Source organism: Monodelphis domestica, chromosome 2 (assembly GCF_027887165.1).
Source record: "Monodelphis domestica isolate mMonDom1 chromosome 2, mMonDom1.pri, whole genome shotgun sequence".
NCBI classification, from domain to species: Eukaryota; Metazoa; Chordata; class Mammalia; order Didelphimorphia; family Didelphidae; genus Monodelphis; species Monodelphis domestica.
In genome coordinates, this window is record NC_077228.1 from 445,089,197 (window position 1) to 445,106,309 (window position 17,113).

Here is a 17,113-nt window from a genome sequence, read left to right on the forward strand (position 1 = left end):
AAGAGATGACTTCAGGAAGATAGCCAGAGCTCTGCAAATTCTGGTTCTTTCCTCAAAACCAAAAGAAAACCAAATAATGATCAATATGTTCTTTCTCCTTTAACTCCATCTAAATTTAATTTTCTAGGCTAATCTTCTATAAATTCTCTTTTGCTTTCTTTTCTGTTCAATCAAACTTGACTAATCACCATTTTCAAGAAAAAATAATATTTTCCTACTGTCATGAATCTCTTCTCCATTAATTTTAAAAGTTTCTTGGCTTGTTCTTTATATTTGTCTTAATTAGTCACTTTTATGCCACATGAACATAAAATTGTAATAGCATTCTTTTAAAAAATATTATTTGGTGGATATAACCAAAATAGCAAAGTGAAGGAAGCAGTCAAGTTCTTCTGATATTCCCCTCCAAGCAACTTTAAAATAATGCCTCAAATTTAATTCTGGAGTAGCAAAGTCAACAAGAGGTCTAATTGAGGCATTGTATAGCCAAGGACAACTTAGGAGGTCAGAGAGCCCTAGGATGTGAAGTGTAGGATGACCTAAATAAAACACTAGTAGTGGGACCAGTGTGAAGATTGGATTTAGCTATTTCCTGATTTTAACAATGAAGATACTTAGTTTAACAAAATCAGGAATGTTTTGGGAACTCTAGGTTATTCCACCCTACTTAGACTGTCCTTTAGGAGAAGATAAAGTTGTAATCTCCTGATTGAACAATGAAGGTACTTAACTCTTACCTTAGAGTGAAGCTAGAACTTTAAGTTAAGTCTATTTTAAGATCTTAATACTTAATAAATACTTAATAAAAAAGGTGTTAAGTAACTATAAAGATTGAATTAATCACAAAAAGGATAAGTAACTGACAAAAGGTAAACTTAACAAAGAAGTGTTAAGTAACTCTAAAGATAAAATCTAATCAAAGAAGATGAGAACTAAAAAGAATGGGCATTTAGAAGAGGAGACACAAGAGTGAAAGGTCTATATATTCGGCTCACTTCCTCTCTCTGGGACATTTCTGGTGCCAGAGAATTGGCTGGTGGCAGTGTTGCTGGGCCTTTCGGCATCTTAGCATGGCTATAAGCTATTGTCTGGTTCGGTGGTGAGTTTCTGGCTGAGTTTTCCTCCTTTACTTTTCAACTTTATCCTCTTAGAAGCCTCTAATCTTCTTCAGAGACTTAGGGGGGATTTTAAACTCCCCCTGGCACAGGCCAGGCAGGAGAAATCCTATATCCTTTTCCCTCCTTCTCCTTAAATTCCTTCCCTCTATATCAATTAAATTATCATAAATTTCCAGACTGACTTTGGTATTTTATTTGAGATTTCCCTTTGGTGAACAATTAAATCTAGAGTTTAAGTCACAACTCTAAAATTATCTTTTTAACATGTGGTGTCAAGAAGCAGAGCAGATTCAGAACCTCTCAAGACAGAAATAATAAGGGGATCTAGAAACTTGTCAGAAAGAGATTACAGGGGATTTCTATGCTAGCCACTGGATGTAGGACCAGACAATGTTTGACAAATGTATTGACTATACCCCTTTCTTGGTCATCATTCCAGGGCAGAGAGGAGCACTTGCAGTCAAGGGGGAACAGGGTCTTTGAGAGGCAGTATTAAATACAATCTCAAGGAGTCAGAGACACTTCCTGGGCAAGGATGAAAGTACAGACTAGAAGATCAGTGACTATAATAACTCTACCTCTTTCCAAATAATGAAAAACACAATTTAAAAACAAATAAACTTGAAAATAAATTAAAGACAATTTAAGAATGACTGAGATTCTTGAAAGCCATATATATTTCAAAAAATTATCAAGGAAAATTGCCCTATTATCTTAGAAAAAGAGGGTAAATTAGAAATAAGAATTTACTGATCATCATCTGAACTGTGTGTTTGATTTTTATTATATATGTCTGAAAATCAGATCAAAAACAATATAGGAGAAATCAACTTTCTTAATTGTGGTATTAGCCTAGTAAGCAGAAGTTAACAGTATTACATAAATGTCATGTATATCTGACAACTTTGATGTCAGCGAAGGAGTTTCTCTCCCAGATGTCTTCCTGAAATGTTATATTTTGGGGGATACTTATCAGAAACAATGATGCCTTAGTGTTAACTATCAAATCAAAGATCTAAGTGTTTTTCATCCTGTTTCCACTATTTTTGCTGAATAGTATTTCTTTTTGTTTTCCTTTTGATAAGAAACTGGATCCAAGTGTTAAAATAGAAAAAAAATTGCAATCAAAAGACCTGGATCAAATCATTGACTGTACAATTCATTGACATTGTAACTATTGAAAAGTCTTCTAACTTCTCTAGTCCTTAATTTCTAATCCATAAAATGAGGAAGGCACAGTAGAGAGTTGAGTCTAGAGTCAGAAAGACTCATCATCCTGAGTTCAAATCTGACCTCAGATACTTACTAGCTTTTTGACCCTGAATGGGTTGCTGGATAAGTAAATGGCAAATCACTTCAGGATCTTTGCCAAGAAAACGCCAAATGGTAACATAAGAGTCAGACATGACTGAAATAATACAGTAACAATAAAAAGGGGAATTGGGACAGGAAGAACAAGAAGATATCTAAATTATCTTTCCACACTCTTAACAATATATCAATCTTCTTATATTAACCTTTTTAAAGATGCTTCATCCCTAAAAGAGAGCTACTTTCCATTTTCCTAAAGACTATCAAAATGGGACAGCGGGAGGAAAGGATATTTATGATTATAGAGCTTTTAGTAACTAAACACCTTTCCTTGTGGTACTGATAGGACTCTCAAAGAAAAGGTATGTTGGCAAGGAGAAAGGATGTCAGTAAATGACATAGAGGCATACCAAGTAAGTCTTTGAGCTCTAACGTTAGATACTGAAGTCTAACAGGTTGGAAATGCTGAGAAAGAATCTATAATGGATAAACACAATTACTAAATAAGCACTGTTCATGCTAATGATACAAATAAATTTCTGAAAAACACACATGCAGAGCATCTTGCTGTGTCATTATATTTACTCCATCAAAACATTCTATAGCCTTTTCAACCGAAGAATTTGTTCTAGTACATTTGTTCTAGTACATAAAACAAAAACAAAAAAAAGGCATTTAAGCTCATGAAGCTACATCTGGATAGGCTGATCATTCTGATCTAGCATTCTGTCTGGAAGTAGCGGGTATATATTCTTGGAAGAAAATTTCACTGTCCTTTACGTTTTGATAAACAAAGTGTTTATCAAATGAATGCTCACTTTCTACCATAATTAGAAGACTCCCTGCTAGGAAACAGCAGGGAATAAAATGACAAAACCAACAACTAATAAACCATCAATTGGGTGCTGGAAGAAGAGAACAATGAGAAATGGCATTAAGTCAGAGAGTAGGAAAGAAAGAAAATGGTACCAAAATGAGAGCCATGCATACCCAGAACAGATGGCACAGATGGCAAAACAACGGCAAGGCCCAGAAATTTGACATATTTTACCAACATGGAAATAATTTGGATTCAGGGAAGAACTAATGCCTGGGACAAATAATGAAAATCACTACAAAGTACCAATTACTGATAAAATGGTGTAATTGATATAGACGTATATACTGATGTTACATAATATATTTGAAAGAAGAAAATGAAAAGAAAAAATATGTCAGTGAACCTCAGAGTGTGATCTGAACCAAAGCCCAAATGATAACTTTGTCAGATAAGGAACTATAAGTTAAAACTTAAAAGAAGTCAGTTCTAAATTGAAGTATATTTACTTTGCTAAAATTCAGTTTTTAATAGAAAACAATAATCGAAAGGAAGTCAAGTATTCTGCATTATTTAATAAAGACAAGAATAAAAAATAGAAAAAAACAATAAAAATCAAAGAATAAAGACAGAAATAAATCAGATATTTTAGGAACTAATTTTCTTCAATTAGTTTTCTAGCTGATTCTCTCAGGTTCTCTAAATATACTATCATATCATCTGCAAAAGTAGCTAGCTTTGTTTCCTCATTGCCTACTTTTCTCCCTTCAATTTATTGTCTTACTGCTGTAGCTAGCATTTCTAGTATGATATTTAATAATGGTGGTAGCAAGGGATCCCCATAGCAAAGAACACTTTTGAACACAACTATTTTAGGAATTAGTCATATATATACATATATTTATGTAGATATACATGCATATACATATATTTATATATAAAATATTCATGGTAAATACAATATCTATTATATCATCCAGGCTGGCATGTATCTGAAGTGGACAGTATAATGACTCCTCAAAGAGAAAAATAAGATGATGCTTGAGAATTTATTCTTTTCGAGTAAATGTGCTTTTCCATATCAGTATTCAATAAACTTAGAGGACAATTACAGAGCTAGCTCAGGTGAGTAGAGGAAAATAAAGATGGCTGTGAGGAGATATTTCTCTCAGGACCTTTTTATTCTTTCCAGTCTTGCTCTGTTGGATTTTAACTATAATAGAATCACTGTATCATCATCCATTATGATTTGTAGGTGATTTGGATCCTTAGGATATATAAATTCTTAAAGAGATCTCTGGAATGAAATGAAGGTATTTATTTTTCTTTGAAAGACACGATGAATGAAGTGAAGTGTTTATTTCTACTGAAAAGAGAGGGACTAGGGAGGGAAAATATGACAATTTGGAACATACATAGTTCATTTTTTCAAAATAGACAGCACCAAGAAACTTTGAGGAACCATGGGGGATTCTAAAATGAATTTTACATTTCATTTGAAAGATATAAGCAAGGTGACATCAATACCACCCTTGGGCACGATTCAGCCTTGACTCAGAGAGTAACATGTCACCTCCAGTTAAGCCAAAATCGTTTACTGAAGCAGCAACAGGAACCCTTCCTTGGAATTCTACATTACACATATTTTCAGTTCTGCTCAGTGACTTAATAAAGCTTATGAATGAATAAAGGGCAAAGAAACTGTGTTTTGTGGTAAAAGGCAAAACAGAGATTTCAGTTGGTAGCTGTGCAGTTAATTTGATCATCACAATAAGCTAAAGAGGACAATTCAATGAATGTTGGCACCTGAATTATCTAGGCTGGCTGTCTCCATTGATCACATTAACTCAGTAAGTGTCAAATCATGGCTTCACTTTATGATTTTTAGACACAACTTCAGCATGAATAAGCTGCCTGTAAATATGCAAATGGTAGAACCTTTAGCCTTGACCTTAAGACATATACACATTTACTAGAACTCTGATGCACATAATATGCTTACTTAGCTACTGGTAATATGAGGAGCCCTCATTTCCCTGTATATTAAAAAGAGATCAAAGAAAAAGACTTCAACTAAGGAAATATTAAAAAAAACCCTAAAAAATCAAAAACTTCTCTTAGCCTAAGATTGAAATTATTTTCCCACTGTTTTCTAAATTAGTTAAATTCTATTTCTGGTAAAGTATTAAATAACAAGTTAAACAAATGGAAAACAATGAATGAATAACCCTGAATTCATTCTGTCACACATTAGAAGAAAACATGTGAAGGTGAGTCTCAGTTAAGAGAAAAGAGAGCCTTCTCTCTCTGACCATTTACTGAAGGAAATAATTGGATGGCAGCAGTGGAACTTTCTTTTTGTAGTCAATAATAAAAAAAAATACATTTTTAACATAGTTGACAGGCCCTGGTGAGTTACAGCAACCCAGGGACTCAAATGAGAAGTAGGAAACAATAAAATGGTAAAAATGAAAATGTTATATGATGTTGTTGTTCAGTTGTTTCAATCATACCAAACTCTTCATGAACTCATTTAAATTGTTCTTGGCAAAAATAAGGAAGTGGTTTTCCATGTCCTTCCCCAGATCATTTTATAGATGAGGAAACTGAGGCAAACAGGATGTAGTGACTTATTCAGGATTATACAGCTAATAAATGTTTGAGGCTACATTTGAGCTCAGGTCTTCCTGACTCCAGGCCTGGTGTTTACCCCTCAACTGCCCAATATTATCCTACATACCAGATATATAACAAACAATGTTGTAGTGAGAGAAACAGGTAGCAACCATAATGCACAAATAAAGGAATGTGAATAATAATAATAAATTTAAAAACCTTTAGAATCTTTATTTCTACTGTCATTTTATTGAAAGATACCATGATAACAGGGGCATCTAGGTGGCATAGTAGATAAAGTGATGGGCCTGAATTCAAGAGGACTCAAATTCTTAAGTTCAAATCTGGTCTCAGACACTTATTAGCTATGTGATCCTGAGCAAATCACTTAATCCCATTCGTCTCAGTTTCTTCATCTGTAAAAATGAGCTGGAGAAAGAAACTATAAACTACTCCAGTATCTTTGCCCAAAATGCCCCAATTAGGGTCCTAAAAAGTTGGATGTGACTGAAAACAACTAAAAAAACAACAACAACAATGATCACAGGGAAGAGATATGGACTTGAAATCATGAAGACCTGTGATCAGTTCCATATCTGTTATTTTTTAGCTACATGACCATAGGCAAGTCAGTATATCTTTATTTACAAAAGGAAGATAATGGTACCCACCTCCCAAAGTTGTTTTGAAAATCAAATGAAAAGATGTATATAAAATACTTTGCAAACCTTAAAGTGATATGTAAATGTCAACTGTTAATATTATTATTATTGTCATTTTAAATAGAATATGAGCATTTAAGGTCAAGGAAGATAAAGATACACTTAAAAGATATAATCTGAAGATAAAGAACTGAAATGATTAAATTCTATTCATGTATGATTTCTCCTCTGCTCCTCTCAGAGCACTTAATAGTTCAGTGAAAAAGTAGGAAACACAAACATTTTTTTAAAACTTAATCTGGTGGGCTTTTATTGGAGAAGGGGCCAGAATTTTGCTATGATTTCAACACACAATAATTTTAAAAAAACACATATATACATGCAAATAAATAAATATTGATGATCATTAATTTCATGAAGTCTTATTGGGACTGGATAGACATTAGCATCAAGTCAATACAATTAAATGTCAGTTTATGGAGTGCTAGGTTGAATATTATATCTGTGAGAGAAGTTAAGGCTGCCTCCAATATAAAAGTGAAAAAACCAAAGTCAGGATTTCTTCCTCTACCATTGTTCAATGAAAGAAGACACACTATGATGTAAGCTAAAGAACATATGGTAGTGTCATATGTAAGCAACAACTTCTATCATTAATAATATTTTTATTTTCTTTCAAAACTTTAAGTTCCTGGTAGAAATGACAAACCACTCTATTATTTTTGCCAAGAAAATCTAAATAGGGTCACAAAGGGTCAGAGACAATTGAAAAACAACAAAGTCCCTTACAGGATTTAAGAATGATACATTAATACATTAATTTCTATGAAGCAGTACAACAAGGTAGTTATTTTTTTACTCATATCCTGATAAAGGAGAAGGAATTATTCTTAGAAAAAAGAATATTTTAAAGGGCACTAGAAATCAAAGGCTCCCAGCTTGTAGTCATTCAGTGTCATTAAAAAGAATGAATCATTTCAATCAATTTCCTTCATATCTTTGTATAAATGAAGATCCCCATATGTGACCAATGAAAACAAATCCATTGAAGCAACATTATGGGAAAAGATGCTGTATAGGTCATGACAAGCTAAAATGACAAGCAAAAGACAAACCACTTGTCTTACAGATTCTATGCCATGCAACCATAAGTATCTGACTAGAAGTAAAAATTTGAGAGAATTAGTCAATGGTCTGCCTGTTCAGTCAGAAATGGGAATGGTGAGTATAAGTTCATCGGTTCAGATATTTAGTAGATATTTCTTTTCATTAGATCAAGCAAGGCCAATTCTAAAAAAAAAAAACTAAATGAAAGATGAATAAAAAACTCCAGTTCCATTATCGAAATGAATAAAGGAGTTTCATGGATGATTATAAGTTGTTTTTTAAAAAGGACCAAAAAAAAAAGGCTATTTAATGACAAACTAACCCAGCTTGGTAAACATTTACTGAGAGCCTATTATTTGTAGGCACTGTAAATTAAAAAAAAAAGAATTCTTAAAAATTAGCTTTTAGATAGTGATACTTTTTTATCTTGAACTAATTCATGAGTCCTTTTCAAACATATTCCTCCATTAAGCCAAATGTTCCAAAATGAAAAGATGTATGGTTAGTTCTGCCAAGAGGCTGATAAGCTAAGGTAATAAACTTAACAGGGATGAAGTTAATATCTAAAGTTATGGCCAGAATTAACTTAAAAGCAGACAATGGAGGACAATAAACAAAACCACTGGAATTATCCAGAATTATGACTTGTGGCCTTCTGCCAACCTCAGGCACTAAAGAAGTTCCTATGATCTCATTGTGGTATCATGGCTTCATATAAAATATTTTATTTGTACAGCTCTATAGTTCATTTGATAAGAGGAAATTTCACCCAAGGCAAGCACAAACTTAAACAAAATAACACCTATTAAATTACCCATTTTTAAAATCCTAAAGATACATAACCACCACATACTGTTTACCTTTTCTTTAACAGTTTTAGGGATCTTATACCATATGAAATGTAATAACAATGGAAAATGTAAATTTATATTTATAAATACTGAGTTTTATCACTGCAACACAATTCTTTTGCTAGAAGTGACTAATTTTTGATTATATATACATATATACACATTTTAGAAACATATTTCAAAGCAAACATCATGTATTCTATGCTAACATATCTTCATCAAACATTTGGAAATGCTTTGTTAGTTCATTTACAACTAAGGGATGGACAGAACTATTAAAGCATGCTCAGATGGCTAGTTCCTACTCTCATAAAGTTATTCATGTTGCCTAAAATAATGAAAGAAGGAACTTATATATAAGCTATCACTCAAGATTCTAATATCACTTAATAAAGAAATAGTATAATTAAATTATTTGCCCAAGATTTTACATACAGACCAGTGAAGAAATGTCTAGCTCTGATACTTTATATTATAATTAATATAATCAATTAATTAATACAATTAATATAATTAATTAGCTTCTTAACAGCAATAACATATTTAATTGATATCATGCTATTATTAAATTTCCTAATAGGAAAGAATAAGTTCTAATTTCCAGTAATTTATGTACTATTCCTCAGCTTCACTCTAAAAGTTCAGTCCTGGCTATTTCTCACTGATCATCAACATGAATTCTTTATTTTTATTTATCCTGATCTTTTTCACTGTTCTCAACCAACCCTGTAATTTTGTCAATGATATTTCTACTACATTCCTCTCTCCCATTTAGCCAAACCTTACTTGCCTTTCCAAGGATAATCTCATGCCTCATACTGCTAGCCCACAATGGTTTCTCTGTTTTGAATTCCTAAAGCTTTTCTCATTTCTTTCATCTACTCTTATCCTTAATCAGACCATCTCCCATATTTTTATTTAAATCTATGCATACCTTGTGTCTCCAAAAATAGTTTAAGGCAGAGGGAGAACCCACACTATATACTTCTTGCCCCATCCTTCTGCCAACTTGCATATTGGCCTTTAAGCACAAAGTAGGTTCTTGATAAATGCTTACTAAATTGACAGTAATTAAAAGTGAGAACTATTCCAGGTGAAAGAATTGATGTAAAGATGAATAGGATATATAAGGAGATTAAAAAGAGAAGATCATTCAGTATACATTTTATAGGAAACACATTTTAAGGTTTTTAAAAAATTCTATATGGCTCTAGATAAAGTCAGAAAGCAAGGGTATTCAAAAATAAATAGAAGATAGAGCCCCTACCTTCAATGTTATATTACAGTCTGATCGGAGGGATGAGTTATGATGAAGGAACAATTACAGAATGAAATGATATCAATAACTACGATAAATATAGCATTTTTAGGTTTACAAAGTATTTTATTCAGATCATCTCATTTCGTTTTCACAATAAACCTGTAAAGTAGGAACTATTATTAACTTCCTTTTTATAGCTGAGGAAACTGAAACTAACAGAGATTAATTGACATGCTCAGGATCACATTGCAATTATTTGATTCTTCCTCAGGCAGGAACTAAAGTAAAATCTTACTGACTAAAAGCCTAACACTCTAATACTCCACAATACCATCTTCCAATGCAATAAAATGCTTAATAATGTTGATCTCAATATACTGAGGAAACAACTATTTTTATTGAAAAGCCATTACTTTTTTGTAAGGGTTGAGGTGGGAGTGGAGGTATAAAGAAATATAGATCTTTGCCTTAATTGTGCATATAATAACTTAGAACTATACAAAGTATCTGCTTCAAATAGTAAAACAGTTGACAAGTCCTGATCCTAGGTAAATTATTTCACCTAACAATCTCTAGTTTTTGCTATAAGTGAAAAAAGAATCTTCACTACAAGTTAAATATTCATTAAAATTTATATTCGAATTTGTGAAGTAACACAATTTCATAGACACATACCTTTATCTATATATATAAAGTCATTCTGTTATTAAAAAATCAACACAACCAATGACGAACAGAAGGCATTTGCAGAAGAAAATACTGTATGCTTGGATGAATGATTCACCAAGCTGTTTTTTTTCCCTTTACTTCTTTGACAACAAGATTTATAACTAAGAGAGACCTTTAAGCATACTAAGTCCAGCCTCCTTATTTGACAGACCAAGAAACTCAAGCCCATAGCTGGGAAATGACGAATACAAGGTTACACAGATAGTATTAAACTACTTTCAAGGTTTCTGAATTCAAATCCCCCAATTTTTGCAATGTATCATTTAACCATGTTTATTCATTATTTTTATTTATTTTTTATTTTATTTTTTTTATTTTTTTTATTTTTTATTTTATTTTTATTTTTATTTTTTAATTTATTTTTTTTATTTTTTATTTATTTTATTTTATTTTATATTTTATTTATTAAATTTATAAAATTTGACTACCTAGGGTGGGGGGAATGATGATGCCTATGAAGAAAAAAAAACATAATTATGCACAAAGTGGCAAAGGAAAGAATTAGCATCAATCTTTGTTACTTTGTTATCTATTTTTAAAAATACAAATCTGAACTCCAGTTAATTCAATTTCTATTTGATTGAATTAATTTGCTTTTGTTGGTATTGTAGTTCTGTTATTTAAAGGACATAGCCAAAATAGCTTTCTTTCTATTACATATAATTTTATGATTATCAAGGCTTTTGAAGGTAAGAGTTTTATTCTATTTGGGAATATAGAAGAATAAATATTGTCATGTCCAAGGGTCAGGGTTAAAAGAAAGTCAGCTGAAACATTTAATGGAGCATTTCATTGCTTTCCCAATACTCCGAAGTTCAACCAGAGAACTTTTAAAATAGGTTCAGTTTTCAAATCAATATTGTCAATTGCATGTTCTCATAATTGTGCTTTCATATTTTAGTATGACACCATGGAAGTGGCCCCTGTATCACTGCAGACAGAAATATAACTTCTATACTATAAATATTAACTATATGTACATATAATTTTACATATAATTTTAAATATAGAAAAAATTAAAAATAAACATATAGTGGTTGCTGGTTGAATATAAAAGGTTTGTGTTTTTTTAGAGCAAATTAGGGATTTCTGGGGGTGAAACCAAGATGGCAGAGTAGAGAAAGTGCTCAAAGTCTCCCAGTGTTTCTCTGCAAACAACTTTAAAATAACACTTGACAATATAATTCTGGAATGGCTAGAGCAACAGAGGGTCAAGATGAAACATTAGTCCACCATAGAACTAATGAAAAGGGATAAATAGGGAAACTAGATTTTGCTTAAAGGTGCCACAGACAATGAAGTAATATCAATGCAAAATATATATTTACCAAATGGCAAAATATTCAAATTCTTAAAGGAAAAGTTAAATGAGTTACATAAAGAAATAGAAAATAAAATTTTTATTAGCTCAATTTTCCTTCTCAGAGCTAGGTAAATCTAATTCTAAAATAAAGAAAAAAGAAAAAAAGAGGAATGTAATCTTAGAAAAGTTAGATTTACAAATGGGAACAGACCAGAGTATATATATATTTTTTCAGCTAACCATGGCACCTTCACAAAAAATTGGTCATGTATTAGGGCATAAAAACCTCACAACCAAAATCAGAAAAGCAGAAATGTCAAAAACACCATTTTCATTTTTTATTTGCAATAAAATTAAGTTCAATAAATGGTCATGAAAGGAGATTATAGCATTATATCATAAAGATCATACACTGGGAACAGGTGGGACTTATACCAGGAATGCAGGACTGTTTTAATATTTGGAAAACAATCACATATTTGACCATTCATTGAAGATAATATGATGACATATTTAGAAGACCCTAAGGAATCCACTAAAAAATTAATTGAAATAGTTAGCAACTTTCAGAATATAAGATAAATGCACATAAACCATCAGCATTTTTTTATAATGCTAACAAAATCATATATAAATATATAAAGCATTTGATAATATAAAAACAATCTGGTAACTGGCTAAGAAACAGAGTGCTAGATGGAGTTGAATAATAGCATTTAGAAAGGACTAGGTTAGGTATATAACCTAATCAGTCACAAATGAGAGACAAAAGGAGTAATAATATAATTAAAGGGAGCATGGAAAAATGTACTCATTTGAACTATAGTTTAGGGAAAATTCTAGGGCCAAAAAAGAGATAAAGAAGATTAAAGTAAAGAAAATGGATAATTTTTTATTAGAGAAATTTTAAAAAGCTTTTTTACAAGCAAAAGTAATGAAATCAAAATTAGCAGGAATACTAGAAACTGGGGAAATATTTTTTACAGTAAATTTCTCTGTTAAAGACCTCTCCCTTTTCAAATATATAGGAAAATGAGACAAATGAATAAAAATAAGAGCCATCTCTGTTGATAAATGATCAATGGATATGAAGAATAGGCTGTTTCCAGAAGAAATCAAATTAAATAGACACATGAAACATGCTTTAAATTTCTACTAATTTGAGAAATTCAAATTAAAACAACACTTGATGAAGCACCTCTTACCTGTTAAATTGGCTAACATGACAGAAAAGGTAAATTTAAAATTCTGGAGGGGTGGAATATTAATGTACTTTTGATGGAGTTGTGATATGATTCAGTGATTCTAGAGAACAATTTGGAATAATCCTCAAAGGGCTATGCTTCTTTGCCCACCCTTTGTCCTAGTAATACTATTTCTGAGTCTGAATTCCAAAGAGAACAAAGATAAGGGAAAAGGACATATCTGTACAAAAATATTTATAGCAGCTCTTTTCGTAGTAACAAAGGATTGGAGGGACTACCAATCAATTGGAGAATGCCAGAACAAGTTGTGATATATGACTGTGAAAGAATACCATTGTGTTAAAAGAAATGATGAACAGGGGTATGTACCTGAAAGAGATAATAAGGAAAAAAGACTTGTACAAAAATGTTTATTGCCATACTCTTTGTGGGGGGTAAAAATGGAATATGAAGGGGTGTCCATCAATTGGGGAATGGCTGAACAAATTGTGGTACATGTTGGTGATAGAATATTATTGCGCCAAAAGGAATAATGAACTGGAGGAATTCCATGTAAACTGGAAAGACCTCCAGGAATTAATGCAGAGTGAAAGGAGAAGACCCAGGAGAACATTGTACACAGAGACTGAAAAGCTGTGACACAATCAAATGAAACGACTTCAAACTGTGGGAGTAGAAACACAGAAGAAAAATATTTGATTGATCATGTGGTTTGATAGGATATGATTAGGGTTTTGATCTTAAAAGGTAACTGTACTACAGATATGAATATCATGGGAATAGGTTTTGAACAATGATACATGTATAATCCAGTGGAATTGTTTGTCAGTTTGGGGAGAGGTGAGGAAAGTGGGGTGGGAGGAATCATGCATCATGTAACCATGAAAAACATTCTAAATAAAAAGAAAAATCTCAAAAAAAAAAAAAAGAAATGAGAAGCAGTATATTTTCACAAAAAACTGGGAAAACTTGCATGAAAGTGAAGAAAGCAAAGGGAAGAGGATAAACAACTGTGAAACTACTATCTACTCTAAATGAGACAATGACCCCAGAGAATTCTCAAGTACCCATAATGAAAATGTCACCTATATTCAGAAAATTCACAAACTATAAAGGCAGATTGATGCATATTTTTACTTTCTCTATTTTTCTTTTATTTTGTATGTGTTTTCTTTTGAAAGATGGATAATATTAAAATATGATTTGCCTGACATCACATGTATAACTGATATCAAATTTCTTGCCTTCTTAAAGAGGGGAGAATGTTGGGAGAAAAGGAGAGAAATTAGAACTCAAATTAAGAAGCAAACGTATTTTTTTACATGTAACTGGAAATATTTAACAAATAAATAAACATATTTTTAAAATGTAAAAAAATTGAACAATTATGAGTTGTTTGTCCAAGGAAGTTCGCAGATTTCCTAAATTAGTTTTGGTCATTTATGTTAATACTAATGATCTCACTTTGATCCAACAACTACCTTTATCAGTGAAATTATGCAGTGCTAAATTAACAGAGAGCCTTTGTCAGCAAATTGAGTACCAGCATGATTGAGAACAAATCAAGAAGCCTAACAGACATCGAAGTAGGCTTTTGAGCATTTAGGAAAACTTTCAGCTTGAGAAAAATACAAATCTTTGGGATAAATGTTCCCAAACCACAGAATTATAGAATTTGAGAGATGATAAGGCTCAGTGGACATATATGAAATGAAGTTTCTGGTAGTATTTCTCATAGTAAATATTTTTGCCAATTTAGCACAGAGCATGTATCAACTTTCCAAGAATTACAACTGCAAGGTAAAATGCGAACTGTCATCAAATTCTTTTTGGTATATCAAATGAAAATCCTCAAAGAGATTCCAGTCTTCCTCTCTGACAATTTCTTCAGTCTGTGAACTACTAAGATAGTGAACCCTAGTGAAGTATTATTTTGTCATTCTTTAATCATTCCTTGACCAGAAATTTCATCTCTCTAATCACAACATCCATGCTTTCAGTAAAAGAGCTATCTTGTATGTATGTTTTTGTAATCCCCCACATTGTCTAACAAAGCACAAGGCACAAAGTTGGTGCTAAAAATATAGAATATTTCCCTTCTATTGAAAATGCCACAGAACAGTAAGTTGCAGATCAGCAATTAGTATTCAGAGTTGTCTGATTAGACCTATAAAGCAGAGGGAGATCTTTTAGAAATATTTTATAAGTGATAGAAACCTTATATTTCAAAAGATATAATAAAACATTGAAAACAGAAAGAAGAAAAAACTTGATATCAGTCAACATAAGATCCTTTTAGATATATGGGATATTAGGGGATAATTATTACATTCCTCAAAGTTTTAATTTAGTGGCTTAGAAATACAAACTCTTTTTTTAGAGTACTAAAAAGACAAAAGTAAATCTGATGTAGAAAACACAAAAGAATAGAAGAAGAAATGTATTATTATTTTTATTGTCATGCAAAATAAAATTCCATAAAGGTCATTATAAGAGAAAACTCAAATGGAAAACCACAAAATAAGACTTATAAATACACTGATGTGAAGGAGAACTCCTACAGTTCTTTCTCTGGAGATGGCTAGATTCCCTGTCATATGTCTTTCAGGATGAGAGTAGCCAAGTTTTCATAGATAAGCATTGTCCAATATTGCTGTTATTGTGTACAATTTTCTCTGCCTTTATTTATTTCAGTCTGTATTAGTTCTTACAGATTTTTTTAGCTTTTTCTGAAATCATATTGCTTATCATTTCCTATAGCACAATAGTTTTCCATTACCAACATGTACCACTATTTGTTTAGCCATTCTCCAGTTGATGGATAACCCCTCAAATTCCAATTCTTTTTCCACAACCAAAAGAGTTGCAAAGAAATCAACAAATGAAGTCAAAAGAGAGAATGAAACCAAAAGAAGTAGTTGAAGCTAACTTGGGACTTTTGGAAACAATGGTGTTTCTGACTACAGAGTCAAATAAAGATGGGTTCTCCAAAACTTATTCCCAACCACACCCAGTTAGAGAATGTCTTTTATGATCCATAGTCTCTTAGAAAATACCTATGTCTACACAATTCTATTGGAAGCAAAGTTCCCAACCTCTCCAATCCAGGTGATGTACCGATATGCCAGAACTCCTTCAGACATGTTTTATATATTTAGGAGACTGAGGTTAAGTCATTTGCTCAAGGTCACACAGACGGTTTATTAGATTGATAGATAGATTAATGTCATATCCAGAATTGAAACCAGGCTAAGTGATTCATTCCAAAACCTACTGTTTCTCCTCAAAACACTAACATAAAGTATAATGTCACAGGTGTGTTACTCTTCCTAAGACCTATTAGACAGTCTTTATATTAGCTTGTTGCAATTATTATAGTTTTAAGAAGAAAGGAAATGTCATGTACTCAATCTATTTCAGCTACAAATTTCAAAGTTTATCCCATCCAACTGTATTATTTTACCATTGAGGAAAAAGATTAAATCACCCAAATTAATAAAGTATTAGTTGGCAAAAGCAGTATATAAATCTAGATCCTCCTACTCCAGAAATAATTCTCTTTCTGTTCTACCACAATGCTTTACTATAAGGAGACACAAAATGTTAATGAAGGAAGTGGGTCATTTAACTAGAAAGACAAAGAAGACTAATGCAAGACATGAAAGCTGTCATCAAATGTTTAAAGGGTTGTTGTGTGGACAACATATTAGAATTGTTTTCTTTGACCCCATGAGGCAAAATGGGTGTACAAGTTGCAAAGCAGGTCAATTTACTCTTGACATCAGGGAATACTCTATTAGAGCTGTCTAAAAATGGAGTGGATTGCCTCAAGGGGTATTAGTTTTCTTCTCCTTGAAAGTCTTTAAACAGAAGCTAGATCATACCTTCTCAGGCATGTTACTGTTTGAATTTCTTCTTGCATAGGTTAGATTTGATGGTCTCTGTGGTCTCTTCCAATTCTCAAATTCTGTGACTTGGTGAAAGAATTCTCTCTCATTCTCGGGTGAGAATCTGTTGCAATGGCAAATGATTTGTAAACAGTGAAGCTATATTTTTGAGTGAGGATACCAATTAAAGTACCAACTTTGCACCAACAGATAGCCAACAAAGCTACCAGACCTGTGGAATGTCTA

The 17,113-nt window shown here is 32.0% G+C and overlaps 1 protein-coding gene across 2 annotated transcripts in view; it reads right to left on the reverse strand.

Annotated features, from left to right (window-relative positions):
* PRKN (parkin RBR E3 ubiquitin protein ligase) overlaps positions 1-17,113 on the reverse strand; it is a 1,990,036-nt gene that overhangs the window by 1,589,857 nt on the left and 383,066 nt on the right. The gene's annotated exons all lie outside the window — the stretch shown is intronic.